At 47.7% G+C, this 17200-nt stretch overlaps 1 protein-coding gene across 2 annotated transcripts in view; it reads left to right on the forward strand.

Annotated features, from left to right (window-relative positions):
• Positions 1 to 8573: 8573 nt before the first annotated feature.
• Positions 8574 to 17200, forward strand: part of ALDH3A2 (aldehyde dehydrogenase 3 family member A2) — a 40954-nt gene continuing 32327 nt past the window's right edge. For both annotated transcript variants that reach the window (XM_040424696.1, XM_040424698.1), the window contains exon 1: positions 8574 to 8706. The gene's annotated coding sequence lies outside the window, so the exon portion shown is untranslated. The remainder of the gene's footprint in view (positions 8707 to 17200) is intronic.

The following is a 17200-nucleotide window of genomic DNA, read 5'->3' on the forward strand; positions in this document are numbered from 1 at the left end:
GGAATATGAGACTTTGTAAGAAAAAAAAAAAAAAAAAAAAAAATCATCATTTTCCGCTAACTTGTGACAAAAAATAAAAAGTTCTATGAACTCACTATGCCCATCAGCGAATACCTTAGGGTGTGTACTTTCAGAAATGGGGTCATTTGTGGGGTGTTTGTACTGTCTGGGCATTGTAGAACCTCAGGAAACATGACAGGTGCTCAGAAAGTCAGAGCTGCTTCAAAAAGCGGAAATTCACATTTTTGTACCATAGTTTGTAAACGCTATAACTTTTACCCAAACCATTTTTTTTTTACCCAAACATTTTTTTTTTATCAAAGACATGTAGAACTATAAATTTAGAGCAAAATTTCTATATGGATGTCGTTTTTTTTGCAAAATTTTACAACTGAAAGTGAAAAATGTCATTTTTTTGCAAAAAAATCGTTAAATTTCGATTAATAACAAAAAAAGTAAAAATGTCAGCAGCAATGAAATACCACCAAATGAAAGCTCTATTAGTGAGAAGAAAAGGAGGTAAAATTCATTTGGGTGGTAAGTTGCATGACCGAGCAATAAACGGTGAAAGTAGTGTAGGTCAGAAGTGTAAAAAGTGGCCTGGTCTTTCAGGGTGTTTAAGCACTGGGGGCTGAGGTGGTTAATAGGTAAGGCAGCCATCATTGAAAACATTCAGAAATTAAAGCAAAAGTCAGTACCAATAGGTGGGTTTGTATCAGATAGAAAAACACTTTCAGTCACACAATTCTGTAGATCATATCAGCATTAGGGTCCATTCACACGTCCGCAAAATGGGTCCGCATCCGTTCCGCAATTTTGCGGAACGGGTGCGGACCCATTCATTTTCAATGGGGCCGGAAAAGATGCGTACAGCTGTCCGCATCGGCACTTCCGTTCCGCGGCCCCGTAAAAAAATAGAACATGTCCTATTCTTGTCCGCAGACATGGACAAGAAAAGGCACTTCTCTTATAGTGCTGGCCATGTGCGGTCCGCAAAATTCGGAACGCATGTGGCCAGTGGCCGTGTTTTGCGGATCCTCAATTTGCGGACCGCAAAATATTTGTGGACGTGTAAATGGACCCTTACACAAAGAGGGTAAACTAACATCTAAGTTCTTGAATACGCAAGAGAAATAATTTAGTCTCTTGAGAGGTCATGTTGCAATAGTTTTTTGTTGTGGCAGTGGGTGTGGAACCACTGTGTCAACCAACAGATTTGGCTTTTGGCTACTCCTAAGGGCGTTATCCTGGCAGTCCCCTGGCTTTCACACTTTAACCCCTATACAGGGATCTGAATTTTGCTGCAGGGAAACCACCCAGCCAGGGCTGGCTTTAGACAAAATGTGACCCTGGGCAAAAATCCAAAGTGGGGCCCCAAATCTTGTAATAATGTACTAACAAAACAGTTACATTCTGTCGATTCCGCCCCTCCCTCACAGATTTACACCCATGGCCCCATGTACCCTCATGGCCCCAGAATACGCCATATGCCCCCTCCCCTCACAGCAATGAGTTCCCCTCACTCACGTGTTAAAAAACGGAAGTGCAGGCTTCCTCTTCAGGTGTGCTTTCCCGCAGCGGAGACCAGGGAAAGCGGCAGCGCCCTGTTGTAAAAATGAGCCGCAGCCTGTACTAGGCTTCCAGGCTCATTGTTAGTATATCCCAGTTCAGGCCACTAGGTGGTAGCACAGAACTGTAATATAGTGATTTCTATACAGACTAAGGCCGAATGCACACGGCCGTGTTCCGCGGCCATGAACGGTCCGTGGTAACACGGCCTGGATTCCTGCTGAGAGCAGAAGCGCACGGTGTCATTGGTTGCTATGACGCCGTGCGCTTCATGCCGCCGCTGCACTACAATAATACACTCCTATAGATCATTCGAGTGTATTACTGTAGTGCAGCGGCGGCACGAAGCGCACGGCGTCATAGCAACCAATAAGTCCCGCGACACATAGGGCACAACTACACTGCAACATGTGTCGCGCGACATTGATGTCGCACCAATGTCACGCAACAATTTTTATAATGATAGTCTATAGTGTCGCACTGGGACATGCAACATGCTGTGACTGCGACGCGACAGTCGCAGAACAATCCATCTTGGATGGATTTTTTGCTGCTGTCTTGTTGCAGTCGCAGCATGTTGCAGTGCGACACCATAGACTATCATTATAAAAATTGTCGCGTGACATTGATGCGACAAACTGTCGCGTGACACATGTCGTCGTGTAGCTGTAGCCTTACTCTTTGTTTTTCGCCTGTTTTTTTTTTGTCTCTTTTTCCTGTTTTGACTGGTTTTTGTTTTAGGCTACATGCACACAAACGTTTGTTTCCGTGTCCGTTCCGTTTTTTGTGCTGTCCGCATCAGTATGTCCGGCCCAGCAAAAAAAATAGTGCATGTCCTATTTTTTTCTAGTTTGCGGACAAGCATAGGCATTATTACAATGGATCCGCAAAAAAAATGGTTCCGCAAAAAAACAGATGCCATATGGAACGTCATCAGTTTTTTTTGGCGGATCCGCAATTTGCGGACCGCAAAACACATACGGTCGTGTGCATGTAGCCTTAGACTGATTTTGAGGGCGTGGTTTAGTTGTTGTGTATGTTTTAGGGTTCATACACACGAATGTATTTTCTTTCCGGGTCCGTTCCATTTTTTTTTGCAGACTGCATACGGAACTATTCAGTTCAACGGGTCCGCAAAAAAAAAGAAAAGGAAGTTACGCCGTGTGTATTTCCATTCCACAAAAAAATAGAACATGTCCTATTATTGTCTGCATTACGGACAAGGATAGTACTGTTCTATTAGGGGCCAGCTTTTCCTTTCCGCAATATACGGAATGCACACGGATGTCATCCGTATTTTTTGCGGATCTGTTTTTTTGCGGTAAGCATAATACATACGGTTGTGTGCATGAGCCCTTATGCTGAGTTCACACTTCAGTTATTTGGTCAGTTATTTTCATCAGTTATTGTGAACCAAAACCTGGTGTGGGTCAAAAACAGTTGCAAGTCTTTATATCACACCTGATCTTCACTACTGGTTTTGTCTCACAATAAGGGTCTATTCACACGTCCGTATGTGTTTTGCGGATCCGCAAAACACGGACACCGGCAATATGAGATCCGCATTTTGCGGACCGCACATCGCCGTCACTCTTATATAAAATGCCTTTTCTTGTCCGCAATTGTGGACAAGAATAGGACATGTTCTATTTTTTTGTGGAACGGAAGTGCGGATCTGAAAGTGCGGATCCGCGTATGCGGACAGCACATTCCGGCCCCATTGAAAATGAACGGGTCCTCACCTTTTCCTCAAAATTGCAGAACGGATGCGGACCCATTTTGCGGACGTGTGAATGGACCCTAACTGATGGAAATAACTGTCTAACTAACTGAAGTGTGAACATTTATGATTCATGTAAGTGTGCCTTTTTTGCTACTGGAATACCAGGCGTAAAGGCTCATGCACACGACTGTTGTTGTGTTCCGTTCCGCAAAATGGGGTTTCGTTGTTCCGTGATCCGTTTTTGTTTCTGTGTGTCTTTCTTTATTTTTGGAGGATCACCAGACATAAAGGAAAGTAAAAAAAAATCTAAGACAGGTTTGCCATGCAAATGATAGGAAAAAAATGGACACGGACGACAATCTTGCGTGCCTCCGTGTTTTTTAGCGGTCCCATTGACTTGAATGGGTCCGCGAAACCGTTTTCCGCAAAAAAAATAGGACAGGTTATATTTTTTTGACGGACTGGAACCACGGATCACGGACGCGGATGACAAACGGTGCATTAGACGAGTTTTCAACTGACCCATTGAAAGTCAATGGGTCCGCAGAAAATTATGAAAAACGGAACAACGGACACGGAATAAAACAACGGTCGTGTGCATGAGGCCTTAATGTTAGTAAATTTTGATGAAGTCCCGGCCCCGGCATGGCCCCTGCCCCACCCAACTGGCAGACACGGCGCGAAACTGGCCGTGTGACTACATACTGTATTGTTAGAAAAGGGGACTTGCGACTATTTTACACCTAAAATGTCCCTTGGATGCGTCTTTTGGATGCATGTTTTTGTTGCATCCAGAACGCAGCACAGCTGTGACATGTGGCAGCATCCTTAGGGCTCATGCACAATAATGTACAGTGGTCCCTCAAGATACAATATTAATTGGTTCCAGGATGACCATTGTATGTTCAAACAATTGTAAGTTGACTAATCGGTTCCAAAGCCCCAAAATGTCATCCAAGATAAGAGAAAATGAAGATTTAAGAAAAATAAGCAGATAACTAAGAGAGATAAAACAAGTCCTTACATATAAGGGCTCATGCACACGGCCGTGGCCGTATTGCGGCCCGCATATGGTGGGTCTGCAATACACGGGCATCGGCCGTGTGCATCCCGCATCACGGATGCGGATCCATTTACTTGAATGGGTCCGAAATCCAGGAGATGCGGTGCGGAATGGAAGTATGGATCGGAACCCCACGGAAGCACTACAGAGTGCTTCCGTGGGTTTTCTGTCCATGCCTCCACACTGCAAAAAAGTAGTGCATGCACTACTTTTTTGCGGCGGACAGTCGGATGCGGATCGCGGACACCATTCAAGTAAATTGGCCCCAGGTTCTGTGCCCTTGCATTGCAGACCACAATTTGTGGTCCGCAGAACGGGCTCGTCCAGCATACGGTTGTGTGCATGAGCCCTAAGAGTCAGGAAAAGCTGCTAACAAGCAACTAAGTCTGAGTTCACACTTCCGTTATTTCCATCAGTTATTGTGAGCAAAAGCTGACCACTGAGGAAGGGAGAGTGAATCTACCCGTAACGCGTATGGTGAAACAAGTGATGTACCTGCATTGAAAAGCCTCCGATAATACTGTATGGCCATACAGAAGAAAATCTCTACAGTAAAGGATTAACTATTCTTATCGTCGAAAGCTGCACCAAAAGAAATTGCGGAACAGAGTGGCAACTCCTGCGATCTTTGGAACTCCCGTGAAATTTAAACCAGCTTGCTGTATGGAGCGATTGAATAAGCCGGCAAATATTTAAAGCTCCATTGAAGCAATAGGGAGACAACAGACGCTAGACGGTAAGCCAAATATCGATTTAAAGTTTTCTTCGATTCAAAGCTCATATCGACCTTAAAAGGATCAGCTATAAGAGACTTTTCACATTATCAGGATTCCTGTGGACACTTTATGAACATGTTACGCTCCCAGTGAATACACCTACAACATTTTCAGTGACATTCAGTTTCCCAAATTGGGATAGAGCGCTAGAAGATAATACCCCCTCTTTCCCAAATAACAGCATATACTTGAAGTTTTTTGGAGTGATATATATTATTGAATTTATCGACACTATTGAGTGGTATCGAATATTCTATTGAATATTTCAACATTGAATTTTCTACCAGCCTATTCAGAGATAAGGTATAATGGAAAGATCTGCACCTGTTCTTTGTATTTGACCCGCACCTGGTTGTGGTTCACAATAACTGATGGAAATAACTGATCAAATAACGAAGTGTGAACTCAGCCTAAGGCTCCATTCACACGTCCACAAAATGTGTCCGTATCCTTTCCGCAATTTTGCGGAATGGGTGCGGACCCATTCATTCTCTATGGGGACGGAATGGATGCGGACAGCACACAGTGTGCTGTCTGCAGCCGCAATTGCGGAGAGCGGCCCCGATTTTGGGTCCGCAGCTCCGCAAAAAGATAGAGCATGTCCTATTCTTGTCCGCAGCTTGCGGACAAGAATAGGCATTTCAATGGGGGTGCCGGGTGGGTGTGTTGCGGACCCGCAATTTGCAGGTCCGCAACACACCACGGATGTGTGAATGTAGCCTAATCCAGCTATTTTACCAGAGAAGTGACCTTGAGTGGTTGGATCTGAGTCTGAGACATTGTATGTTGAGTCTAGTTTTAACTTACGATGGGTCAAAAAAGACAATTGTATGCTAAATATTGTATCCTGAGGCCGTTGTATCTTGAGGGATCACTGTATTTTTTTCAGGTCGGATGCAGACTCATTCACTTTAATGGGGCTGCGAAAGATGCGGAAAGCACAACGTGTGCTGTCTGTATCTGTATGACTGTTCAACGGCCTGGCAAAAAAAGAACATGTCCTATTCTTGTCCATACAGAGAAGGACAGGACAGTTCTATAGAGGGCAGGACGTTACTTTCCACAAAATGCAGTACACACATGGTCGGTATCTGTGTTCAACTGATCCGCAATTTGCAGACTGCAAAACAGGCTACGGTCGTGTGCATGAGCCCTTAGGCTGGGACTCCGTGGTGGTCTTGGATAGGAGCAGCCAGAGAAATTGGGTTGCAGTGCAATTCGCAGGTTGCCGCAACCCAAGAATTGTGAAAAATCCAACCCAGCTGTTTTATCTTATTCATTATGCAAGATCTGGTCTTTGACTGATGTAACAATTATCTTCAGTTGTGTTAGGTTTTCCTATTGCCCAGCTCTAAGCCAGTCCCACTCATCTTCTGCCAAGGCTTAGAGCAGGGATCAGCAACCTTCGGCACTCCAGCTGCTGTGAAACTACAACTCCCAGCATGCAAATATGCTCGGCTGCTCTTCTAACTCCCATGGAAGCGAATGAAGCATTCTGGGAGTTTCTGAACAGCTGGAGTGCTGGAGGTTGCTGATCCCTGGAGGGATCACTGATCTCATGCCGCTTTCATTTCTTATAAATTCTTGAAAAATAAAAACTCTGAGCAAGTTCAATGCGTTGTGTCTGCGGGAGCTCACGTCCTGACCTACGTAGCACTGATAGGATCGCATAGCATTATACTGATTCATTAGGCTATGTAACCTTTAGCAATATAACAAAACAATAACAAACATAGGTGCACTCTGCAGTCTCACTAATTCTCAAACTGATTTTAAAATTGAGAGATTAGTCAACATGTCCTACGGTGTAGAACATGTGGGTTTGAGCAGCTCCTGCTGATGCCAACCTGTCTTCTTAGTTTGTATATGTAACCTTTAGGCCCCTTTTACACGAGCGAGTTTTCCGCGCGGGTGCAATGCGTGAGGTGAACGCATAGCATCCACACTGAATCCTGACCCATTCATTTCAATGGGTCTGTGTACATGAGCATTTTTTTTTCATGCATCAGTTCTGCGTTGCGTGAAAAACGCAGCGTGTTCTATATTCTGCGTTTTTCACGCAGCCCTGGCCCCATAGAAGTGAATGGGGCTGCGTGAAAAACGGATCACATCCGCAAGCAATTGCGGATGCAATGCGTTTTTCACTGATGGTTGCTAAGAGATGTTGTTTGTAAACCTTCAGGTTTTATCTCGCGCGTGAAAAACGCATTATACCCGTGCGGAAAAAACTGAACAACTGAACACAATCGCAGACAAAACTGACTGAACTCGCTTGCAGAATGGTGCGAGTTTCACTGAACGCACCCGGAGCCAATCCGTCACGCTCGTGTGAAAGAGGCCTTAGGTCAGGGCTTCTATGGGGCCAGGGCTCCGTGAAAAACGCAGAATATAGAACATGCTGTGATTTTCACGCAACGCAGAAGTGATGCATGAAAAATAAACGCTCATGTACACAGATCTATTGAAATGAATGGGTCCGGATTCAGTGCGGGTACTATGCGTTCACGTCACGCATTGCACCCGTGTGGAAATCTCGCCCGTGTGAACTCAGCCTTAGGGTCCATTCACACGTCCAATTTGGTGTTCCGCATCCGTTCCGATTAAAAATGGAACGTTATGCGGATCCATTCATTTTCAATGGAATCCGCAAATAATCGGAGAGCACTCATGGTGCTCTCCGATTCCGTGATTCCGTTCCGTGGGTTCCGTTATTCGGATCCTGGAAAAAGAATATACCCTGTCCTACTATTTGTCCGATTTTGCGTTCCGTCATCCCATTCTAGTCAATGGATCCGTCAAAAAATCGGGTGACATGCTAAAAGCATCCTTATGTCATCCAGATTTTCGGATCCGCAAAAAACAGGAACGTTTATCTGGAAAGGTAAAAATACTGACGTGTGAATGCACCCTAAGAGTTCTGAAATGGATTGGATAACACTGCCAATGCTGTCTGTGTTATTCAGCACATTCCAGGACTCTAAAAGGCCTTTTACACAGGCCGACAATTGAACATATGATCTTGCGGTGTAAATGCACTGCCAAACGAGCAAAAAGTATAGTCAGAGAAAAATGTCACCCAGCCAGAGCCCCTGTGGTAAATCTGGCGCAGGTCTAGAGACCCTGGGGGGAGATTTATCAGACCTGGTGTAAAGGAAAACTGGCAACCTATCAGATTCCACCTTTCATTCTCTCAAGAAGTTCTGGAAAATGAAAGGTGTTATCTGATTGGCTGCTAGGGGCAACTAAACAAGACAGTTTTCCTTTACACTAGGTTTGATAAATCTTGCTCCTAAGTTTACGCCATCTAGGCCACAACACAGCAGAAAAACTGCAATTAATAACACCCGCCTACAATGTCTGTCAGGGTATTGTTTATCTCAGAACAGTACACGCGATGTCGCAGAGTGCGTTCCGCCCCGACCCCTAGTGTACACAACAGCCACTGACATACTGAACTTTCCCCCACCCTGCAGCGCCAGCCCGGGACATGTGACCGCAGTGTGGGCGGGGCCTCGGACTTAACTCCCTGTCAGTGTTCCGGGTAGCTGTCGCAGTTTCTCTTCAGGTTTCTGCAGGTGAGTGACTATAGGAGGCGTATGTCGTTACTGGCATGTTACATGTCATCGCGGCCCTGGACCAACACAGCGTCCTGCGGGTGTGCCCTGTGGTACCCTGAGCCAGGGTGTTTACATAGGGCACCTGAGCAGTGGGTATGTCCCAGGACCGAGCCAACCTGTTCTGTGTGAGGGCTGCTAGATAGGAAAGGCTTTCTGGGGGAGAACAGTTCATTTACACATGAGCAGAAGGGAGATAAGAGGCCACAGGGCACTTGTGATGCCACTTATCTCCTGAGAGAATCTAGAACTAGATATCCAGCACTTCTGATCTATAGTGATGGGTCGTTCGCGACTGATCCAGGACAAAGAGCCGGCACCCAAGAGAGTGAGGTGGATACACAGACAGGGCAGAGTTCAGGCACAGCGTGGTGGTCTGCAGAGAATAAAGGATAGGCAGGGTTCAGGCAGGCGGCATCGGTGTGCCAGCCCTACAGTCTCCTGATGATTGAGCAATTAGATGACCGTATACAATACTGTAGCTGGAGCATTACTCCTAACTTTTGAAAAACAGAAACAGGGACTATGTGTGGCATGCGCAGCGCCAGGGCAGTTTATTTATATTAGGCCATGTCTCTATACTGAGAGGGGCCACAATGTGTCTTCTCTTTAAAGGGAACCTGTCACCATAAAATGCAGTGTAATTTGCAGGCAGCATGTTATAGAGCAGGAGGAGGAGGACCGCAAATTGATATATAGATTAGGGTTGTCACGATACCAAAATTTTGATTCGATTTCGATACCATAAAAAAGTATTGCGATACTCGATACTATTTGATACCACGCAAAAAAAATAACCTTTTTAATACAAATGCAGGGGGCGGGTGCCGGCGGAAGAATCCCCTAGCCGGCACCCGACCTCTGACAGGGCACTGCGATCCGCGGCAGTTAACCCCTTTAGGTGTGGCACCTGAGGGGTTAACTGCCGCGGATCGCAGTGCCCTGTCATAGAGGTCGGGTACTGGCTATGTGATTCTGCTTTCAGTACCCATCTCCTGTATTTGAATTAATGGGTTAGTTATCTTCATTGGTGGCGCAGTGGCCACAGCCCCTCTCCTCCTCCCGTCTCTCTTCTCATTGGTGGCAGCGGCACAGTGGGGACAGAGGGACTGCCTCCTTCTCCCCTGTGCTGCTGAGGAGAACATGGAGCATGCTGAGAGCAGCGCGCGCCATGTTCTCTGATACTAGGCTGCGCAGTAGTGCAGCCTAGTATCGGTAAATGACAAATCCCGGTATCGAATCGATACGGGTAGAAAAGTATCGATAATCGGTGCCAGTGGCGACTCTAGGATCAATATATAGGGGGGGCACAGAAGATACACAGTCAAAAATGGGGGGGCACTAATAATTTTCACCAGCTAATCATACTACTGAAAAATACTAAATAAGTATATATAAATAAGATGACAAAATACTCTGTACAAGCTGTAACACATAAGAAAGGATGTTACACGTCTAGATCCATCTGCTCACTTACATCTATATTCGCTTCATGGAAAACTATGGAAACAATATAGTCTAGGTTTCTACACAAATTGCAGATGCTGAGGCAAACAGCATGGCGAATGTATGCTGCCCCATAACAACCAGATGCCTGTCCAGCCAAACCGAGGGACGGACTGAAATGTCCCAGTCCCCATGGCTAGTTAATCACATTACATAGAATCTAGTAGACTGTCTGGTAGGGTCTTCTTCTCTAAAGATGGTTCTGCGCCCTTGTGAGTCCCTGGTAATAGTCTTTGACGTTTGACCGCACGGGGCAGTAAATGATTTGTTGTCATTGGGGTCCTTAGATCTGTTACACACACTGGTGCTGTGGCTGACTGGCAGCTGTAGCAGGCTATGCCATCCTGCAGTGTGCAACAGGACTTCTGATACCCATACCCTGCGAGAAACAGGAGACAGCCTACCCCCTAGTCCTCTGCTGCTCCCTGTTTGCAGTGCTCTCGCCTGTTACTATCGCACACACTGCACACTTACTTATGTCACATGTTACCCCTGTATAATGCACCCTGATACCCCTTAGTTATATTATATAACTAAGGGATATCAGGGTACATTACACAGGGGAAATATAACTGAGGGGTATCAGGGTACATTATACAAGGGTAATATAACTGAGGAGGGCTATCATGGGATATTATACAGGGGTAATGTAAGCTATATTACCACCGTATAATGCCTGATAGGCCTCCTGAGTTATATTACCCCTGTATAATAATGTACCCTGATACCCCTTAGTTATATGACCCCGCCGGGATCATATAACTAAGGGGTATCCGGGTACATAATTATACAAGGGTAATATAACTGAAGAGGACTCAGTGCTATCAGGGCACATTATACAGGGGTCCTTAGTTATATTACCCCTGTATAATGTACCCTGATACCCCTAAGTTATAGGGGTATCAGGGTTGAGGAGGGGCTGGGCGCAAGCAGGCAGGCCATGAGGCGAGGTAGTGGGGGTACATACTTTTTTTTTTTACCTTTTTATTCTTACTTTGTTTTCTTAGCTTGCCTAGGGGCCGGCCAGGGCAGGGCCAGTCAGAGTTCTTGGGAAGTTGCCACACACAGTCCTCCTCTCCTGTCCGAAGCTGGGGCCTGGGCTGGGCACAGACAGGCTCACTAGCAGGCGCAGTAGCAGAGCTGCAGAACAGACGCAAGCGTTCGCGCGGGCAGGCACGCAGCTTTACGTGGTGACGTCAACTCTGCGGCTGCCGCACTCCCAGCCTGGGCCCGCCCTGCACGCTCTGCCTCCGCTGGGTCCGAATGCTGCCCCCACCCCCATTTGTCATGTCTGTGTATGTTGTCTGTGTTGTGAATCACTCAGCAGTGCGGGCGGCCAGGCGCAGCGAATCAGCGGGGTGGGCAAGGAATGACCCCCTGTAGCGACGCCACTGATCGGTGCAACCCTAATATAGATATATAGGGAAAGATTCAGTAAAACTTGTAACTTTTTCATTTAAATTCCTGCTCATTCTGGGCTCTGAACTCCAGGAGACGGTCCTATCAGTGACTGACAGCCTCCCCTCTATGACTGTGTACACAGATAGCTGTCAGTCACTGACTGAAGTCCAGGAGACGGTCCTATCAGTGACTGACAGCCTCCCCTCTATGACTGTGTATACACAGATAGCTGTCAGTCACTGACTGAAGTCCAGGAGATGGTCCTATCAGTGACTGACAGCCTCCCCTCTATGACTGTGTACACAGATAGCTGTCAGTCACTGACTGAAGTCCAGGAGACGGTCCTATCAGTGACTGACATCCTCCCCTCTATGACTGTGTACACAGATAGCTGTCAGTCACTGACTGAAGTCCAGGAGACGGTCCTATCAGTGACTGACAGCCTCCCCTCTATGACTGTGTACACAGATAGCTGTCAGTCACTGACTGAAGTCCAGGAGACGGTCCTATCAGTGACTGACAGCCTTCCCTCTATGACTATGTACACAGATAGCTGTCAGTCACTGACTGAAGTCCAGGAGACGGTCCTATCAGTGACTGACAGCCTCCCCTCTATGACTGTGTACACAGAGAGCTGTCAGTCACTGATGGGACCGCCTCCTTGACTTCAAAGCCCAGACTGAGCAGGAATATAAATGTGTACTGTGTGGAAGGGGTGGCTCACCTAGTGTTGCAATATGAGAGGTGCTCTAGATCTGGTCTGAATATAAATGTATAAAATACAAGTTGGGCTAAGACTATACTGTAAGTTTTAGTAGCGCGACTGATTTTAACTATTGCAGTCCAAATGAATGTATTCAGTTAAATGCAATCTTGTGGACTGCAGCTGTCATTCAATAGTTAAAATCAATCAGTTGCGCTACTAAAAGTCGCAGTGTAGCCCAGGCCTTATACCAAATCTTGTCACATAAAACTGTATATCAATCTGCTCTGCTCCTCCTGCTCTATAACGTCCCACTATCAGCTCATACACCATTTCCAACATGACAGGTTCCCTTTAGGTATACAGACATCGTATTACCTGTGTTATTGCAGATTTATCACGTGTCCTCTAACATGAGGCAATACTAATTGTCCTTCTAAAACCTGATAAGGACCTGCTGGGATGTGGCTCCTATAGGTTATGGAGTAAAGTACTAGGTAATAGACTGAATGCCAGCATCAGGCTGGGTCATTCCAGGAAGAAGAACCTCTGATAACCTTGGAGGTGTCCAGATTGTTCCTCAGGTGGGTGTGTTGAGAGGGAAGGATTGGGCCTTGACCAAGACCTTTGACTCCATTTTCTTTTTCAAGTGCTTTCTCCTTTTTTCTTTTGGTCCTAATTTTACTAGACGGATTCCAGCCAAAAACAGCAATTTCTTTAAATGGTCAATTGCCTTCCTTCTCTGTTGGGCCCCATGCACACGACCATATCCGTTTTGCAGTCTGTAAATTGTGTTGCTTCCGCGTTTTTTCGGTCGCGTTGACTTGAATGGGTTCACGGTTCGCATTTTGTGGAATGGACATACGGATGTGGTAAGCACACAAATCATCTATTTGCTTTCTACATTCATATATCCGTTCCGCAAAAAGATAGATTGTGTCTACAAAATGCAGACAGAGGACCCATTGAAAACAATGGGTTTGCAAATATAATGTGGACTGCACGTGGTCTACATCCGCAAAACAGATACGGTTGTGTGCATGGGCCTTAGCTAGGAGCGCTCGTCAGGGGCTGCTGCGTTCCCCTCCTCGCCTCGGGTCTGGTGTATTTTGCATCCCTCTGGCAAGGATCCTTTGCCATTTTATGGGGATGATTTATTACTTTATCTAACCCTGAGGCATCTTTAAAGCGCGCCATTTATCTTCTAGGTGATTTTGTTATGATGTCTGGACTTGAGATAACTTGGGGCAAATCATTTAAGGTATCTCTCCCCGATTAGACCTGATTCTAGTGATTTCTAGTGATTTGCCAGCCTATCTAATAAAGTGGTGCCACTTAGGGATACATGCGGGTTACTGTACACAGCATTGGTCAAGTATAATAGATAGACCTGTTAATCTAATAAAAATAGTCTTCAGCACGTCTTTTACCCTATTCCCAAAAAGTTTTTAAAAACTTTGGAATCATTTGATTATTTGGGGTCCTTCCATGCCTTAAGTCTACTTTCACACTAGTGTTTTCTCGCCCATATTCATTGGGGGACACAGGAACCGTGGGTATAGCTATGTCCTCTAGGAGGCGGTGACACTAGTAAAAGCTGTTAGCTCCTCCCCTGGCAGCTATACCCCCTCCAGCCTGGAGAGAGCTTCAGTTTTTTCTAGTGTCAATAGGAGGCAAGACCTCCCTGCTCTGCAGGGATCTCCTGAAGATTTTTTATTTTAGTTTTATTTTTTTCCTTCTTTTTCAGATGGGAAAACAGTGGACGCCTTGCCTCCCTGTTCTCCCGGGGTCGAGTTGCGCCAGTGCCGGTCACCTGCACTGCTGCCTCCCCCACAGAAGACAAAGTGGGCCAGGGCAGCCTCGCTCCCTGCATCCCGCCAGCCAAGGGGTCACCCGTCGAAGTCCCTTGATTCCAGCTTCCTGCCACTACGGTGCCAGTGGCTGAAGGGGTTACCCTGCTGGACCAGAGGAAGTGTGAAAATGGCGACAGGGACGTAAAGAGGATGAAGAGAGGTGAGTACACGGGACTTAGGTGAGTATGTCCCTCCTGGGTCGCCCCCTCCCTCCCTACCTTGTGGCAGTAAGCAGAGGTTAACAAGGCACAGGGCATAGCCATTCACTAAAGGACCTCTGATATTCCCAGCACCCTGTAGCTATTCCCTTCTTCCCCCTCTGGCAGGTTTTATTCAGCCAGGAAGCCCAGCACTCTTTTCCTAGCAGGGCGGCACATAGGGGGTTAATATCAGTACTCCCCCAGAGACTAACCGCCTGGCAGGCGTTTTTTCTATGGTGGCCGAGCGCACGGCCAGACCTCGTTGTGCACTCTGTGCAGAGGGGGCGCTTGCTGGCGGAGATTAATCGCGCCTCGACTGAAAAACAGAAGGGATGTCAAACTATTGGGAAGGCACTTACTGCATGACCGGAGATCCGGAGCAGACTCCGATCGCGGCGCTCCGGAAGGGGTTAAACGGCATCAGGAACGACCCGGCCGTGCACTGCATGGTGTTCCGGCAGCCATGTTTTTTTGCCCGGATGCGCCGTGTCCGCCCGGCCCGCGGGGTGGAGCCCCCGTTCGTTGGCGGGCGGGCTCATTTGGCGGTACTTGGTCCCTCTGCGGTCCGGCCGATGCGATAATCGGCTTGCGCAGGGGCTTTGGATTGCCGCCTTGTGGCTTGCTGGGCCACACTTCGTCCCCTGGGGGAGTGCGCTCCGGCGCGAAAACTTTGCTCCCTGCTTCCCCCTCCCCCAGAGACCTGCTAGCTCCATACGGCCCCCTCCCCGCCCCTCATTACCGCAAGACCGCCCTGTCTGTGCCGTACTACACTGGGCCCGTGTCCTATCTCGGATAAGGAGCACCTCTCATAGTTCCCAATCCGCCCTCTGAGCCGTTTGGTTGATAATTCTCCTCCTCTGCAACTCCCGTGGAGGACAGCTGATGTTCCCAATCCACCCTGCGCAATTAGTGATGGACCTCTGAAGGATTCCAATCCGTCCTCTGGGGCCGTTGATGATTCTCACCTCCGCAATACAGGGGAGAACCTCTGGAATTCCCAATCCACCCTCCGGGTCGTTTGGTTGATATTTCTCCACCAGCGCATTCAATAAGGGATCTCTGACATTCCCATCCACCCTCGTGGGTCGTTTGGTTGATAATTCCCCACCTGCGCAATCGAGTAGGGGTCCAATGGAACTCTCAGTCCACCCTCTGGGGTCGTTGGTTGATGATTCTTCGCCGGCGCCATTCGGTTAAGGCCCTCTGACATTCCCAATCCACCCTTCCGGGTCGTTTGGGGGATAATTCTCCACCTATGCTTCCACATCTGGAGTCGCTTGATTGATATTGCACTGCCTGCGCAATCCGGTAGACGGACCTCTTCAAGTGCCCATCCCACCCCCTGGGTAGTTTGGTTGATAAGTCCCCGCCTGCGCAGTCCACTCCTGCCAGGGGCGAGATTCTGAGGAGTACAACTATGCGTGAGCAGAACACCATGCATCCTTTTCCTCGCAACCCCACCCTTCCTCCCTGGGTCACGCTCATACACACCCTCCCTCACTGGGGAAGGTCCATAGGGAGGGGGGGGGGGGGGTAGAATCACTGATTCAGACCCTGACATGAGTCCGACGCAATCTCTTAAGATTGCGTCTAAGGTGGCCTGTAGTACTTGGTATGCATTAACCCTTCCTTAGGCCTCATGCACATTCCAGGAAGATCATACCAGTGTATCACTGTACAGCAGCGGCGGCATGAAGCGCACGGCGTCATAGCAACCAATTTCTGAAGGAATCCCGGCCAGGTTACCACGGACTGCTCTCGGCCGCGGAACACGGCCGTGTGCATGAGGCCTTAGGTGGAGGAATTGCACTACTTCAGGATAAGTACCTGCCTTATACATGATCCCCTGCCATAGGTGGACTCAGTACAATGTCATGAGTTTCGGGACCTGCTATGCATATCCATTCATGGCGCGATGACATTATCACTGGTACATTGTGTGCTGTATGCATTACCCCCTTACTTGGGTGCAACAATTGCACTCCCACGGGGTACAGGACTCTCCATGTGCACTAGTTTTCGCCATGGGCATTCTCCCCCCCCTTCATAGGTGAAGTATTCTCCCTAGTACTTGCTGTATGCTTCCACCTTCCTTAGGTAGCTTATTGCACTACCATTACATACGGTTCCGACTGTCGCACTATCCTTCCATAGACTGGGTGTTGCACATCACCGTGCTTCCTGTCGCATTTCCCTCTTCCGCTAGTGCTCCACTAGTGGGGAATAACTAAACATCTTCGGATGCTGCAATTCTGCGGCAACACTGCTCTAGGAGCCTTCGCTTATTTCCTAGGGGGCGTGGCAACAGTCGGTACTCGCAGGGGAGGCAGTGACCTCAGGCGGTATTTTTGCACAGCCACTTAGTCCTTGGCTACTTCGGTATAGTGCCGGTCTCAGACGGGGAATGGGCTTAACCCTAGCGTATTCTTCTCCTGTCTCCCCCCCCCCCCTCTGGCTCAGGTTTCATAGCTGTCCCGCATGCCTTGGTAGTTCCTATGTTGCTACCTTCCCTCATCTGCATTTGCACAGGGTATTAGTTTGGTGGACTTCCTTTCCAGGCTCGATCCAGTCCAGACTGGTGGGCTGTGGCGCCCTCCAAATTCCTCCTTCTACAGGGACTCTTCCATTGGTCCGGGTGTGCTAACGGTATCTACACAAAAGCTTCCCACCTTTCTCTCCAGAACCAGAGTTCCGGAAGCGTGCGACGGGACCCCCTGATTCTCCTTGGTGGGAGTTCTCCCTCCTTACGTGTTTCTTCTCCTCCTTCCCAGGGTTCTACGAAGGATCCAGAT

The sequence above is a fragment of the Bufo bufo genome, chromosome 3 (genome assembly GCF_905171765.1).
Source record: "Bufo bufo chromosome 3, aBufBuf1.1, whole genome shotgun sequence".
In the NCBI taxonomy this organism is placed as follows: Eukaryota; Metazoa; Chordata; class Amphibia; order Anura; family Bufonidae; genus Bufo; species Bufo bufo.